The sequence below is a fragment of the Orycteropus afer genome, unplaced genomic scaffold, assembly GCF_000298275.1.
Source record: "Orycteropus afer afer isolate SDZICR_OR568_19922 unplaced genomic scaffold, OryAfe1.0 scaffold00041, whole genome shotgun sequence".
Taxonomy (NCBI): Eukaryota; Metazoa; Chordata; class Mammalia; order Tubulidentata; family Orycteropodidae; genus Orycteropus; species Orycteropus afer.
Genome location: NW_006921628.1, coordinates 5,256,914 through 5,259,459, shown reverse-complemented (window position 1 = coordinate 5,259,459; position 2,546 = coordinate 5,256,914). Strand labels below are relative to the sequence as shown.

At 39.2% G+C, this 2,546-nt stretch overlaps 1 protein-coding gene across 1 annotated transcript in view; it reads left to right on the top strand.

The window, feature by feature from the left end:
• The window catches only part of ERC2 (ELKS/RAB6-interacting/CAST family member 2), a 1,380,507-nt gene that overhangs the window by 269,877 nt on the left and 1,108,084 nt on the right, over window positions 1-2,546 (top strand). The window lies entirely within an intron of this gene.

Sequence of the window (2,546 nt, the reverse complement as noted above, 5' to 3'; positions counted from 1 at the left end):
CTTTTTTTTTTATCCTAGTAGTCTCATACAATATTTGCCTTTTGGTGACTATCTAATTTCATTCAGCTTAATGTTCTACAGATTAAAGGTTGAAGGGTAGAGGAAGCCTTTGTCATTCTGTTTTCAGACAGCAAGAAGAGGCAAGACGTGATTATGCCTCAGATAGCAGTGAAGACTCTTAATGTAGTTATTCCACTGTGCCTTCAAGGTACCCAGAAGTGTTCCTGCCAAGGGTCTCTGTTACAGTATTTCAAAGACGCATGCCAATAATTGGATGGCTTTAAGGACTCAAACTTTGTTGTTTTAAAAGAAGAATGCTGCACAATGATTGGGTCCTTGCTAGTTCCACCCTGGAAACTTAAGACACCTTAAAAACCTGCCAGGTGGAAACCTCAGTGGGTTTTGTTGGGATATCTCTTAAGCTAATATTAAAAAGAGTGCCATTGCAGGAGTTCAGTGACGTAGTGCCTAAGGCATTTGACTGCTAACCAGAAGGTTGACAGTTCAAACCCACCAGCCACTCTGTGGAAGAAAGACAGGACACTCTACTTCCGTAAAGATTTACTACTTTGGAAACCCAATGTGGGTTGCTATGAGTTGAAATCGACTTAATGTTAGTGTGTGTGTGTGTGTGTGTGTGTGTGTGTGTGTGTGTGGTGAGTGGGAAGCCCTGATGGCACTGTGGTTCAAGCATTGGGCAGCTAACCAAAAGCTAGGTAGCTCAAACCCACCAGCTGTTCTGCAGGAGAAAGATGAGGCAGTTTGCTTCCATAAACCTTAGAAACCCTATAAGGGTGGTTCTGCTCTGCCATATAGGGTTGCTGTGAGTTGTAATTGACTCAATGGCAGTGGATTTGTTTTTTGGTTTTGGTAGTTAGTAGGGACTTCTCTAGACATGTGATATCTAGGATTCTCTGGAGGACATGAGAATTTTTGAAAAGCTCGTTGGTGGTGCAACAGTTAAGAACATGGCTGCTCACTGAAAGGTTGGTGATTTGAAACTACTTAGCAGCTCAGCAAGAGAAAGCCCTGGTGATCTGCTGTCATAAATATTACCCAAACAAACAAACAAACAAAAACCAAACCTATTGCCCTTGAGTCAATTCTCACTCATTCATTCTGACCCTATAGAACAGAGTAGAACTGCCCCATAAGCTTTCCAAGGCTGTAATCTTTATGAGAGCAGATCAGCAGGTCTTTCTTCTGCAGAGCACCTGGTGGGTTTGAATCACTGACCTTCCAGTTAAGAGCCAAGTGCTTAACTACTGCACCACCATGGCTCCTGCTCATCAATATTAAAGCCTAGACAAACCTTATGGGGTAGTTCTGCTGTGTCACATGGTGTTGCTACAAGTTGAAAATTGACTTGATGGTGCCTAACAACAACACTATTTGTGTGCTGGCTCCTTGATTTGTTGCCTCACAGATAGAAATATACTGCTTCTTGCTTAGAGGAGTCAAGGAAGATAGTGTAAAATGACCATATTTCCTGAAATCATAATGGCTTCCTGGGGAATCATTGTGGCATTGGATAATCAAGAACAATCAAGAACCACTGGTTTTTGAAGGAAGAAGTCCAAGCTGCACTGAAGGCACTGGTTTAAAACAAGGCTCCAGGTATTAATGGAGTAACTATTGAGATGTTTCAACAAAAGAAAGCAACACTGGAAGTACTCACTTGTCTATGGTGATGCAACATAATGTGGAAATTATCAAACAATATCATTAATATCACACTCAAGTAAAAGGTTGCTGAAGATAAATAAAGAATGGTTGCAGCCATACATAGACAGGAACTGCCAGAAATTCAAGCTGGATTCAGAAGAGGATGTGAAATAAGGGATATCATTGCTAATGTCAAATAGATGTTGGCTTAAAGCAAGGAATATTAGAAGGATGTTTATTTATATTGACTGTTCAAAAGCATTCAACTGTGTGAATCATAATAAATTATGGATAACATTGTGAAGAATTGGAATTCCAGAACACTTAATTGTGCTCATGTAAAATCTGTCCACAGACTAAGAGGCAGTTATTCAAAAAGAACAACAGAATACTGCATTATTTAAAATAATGAAAGGTGTGTGTCAGGGTTGTATCCTTTCACCATATTTATTCAATCTGTATGCTGAAGCAAATAATCCAAGAAGCTGGATTCTCTGATGAAGAACTTGGCATTGGGATTGGTGGAAAACTCATGAATAGTCTATGATATACAGATGACATAGTCTTGCTTGCTGAAATAAAAAAAAGACTTGAAGCACTTATTGATGAAGATCAAAGACTCTAGCCTTTAATATGGATTACAGTTAAACATAAAGAAAATGAAAATCCTCACAACCGGACCAATAAGCAACATCATAATAAATGTAAAAAAGATTGAGCTTGTCAAGGATTTCATTTTACTTGGATCCACAATCAACACCCATGGAAATAGCAGTCAAGAAATCAGATATATTGCACTGTGCAAAACTGCTGCAAGAGACCTCTTTAAAGTGTTAAAGAGCAAAGGTGTCTTTTTGAAGTGTAAGGTGTGACTGGTCAAA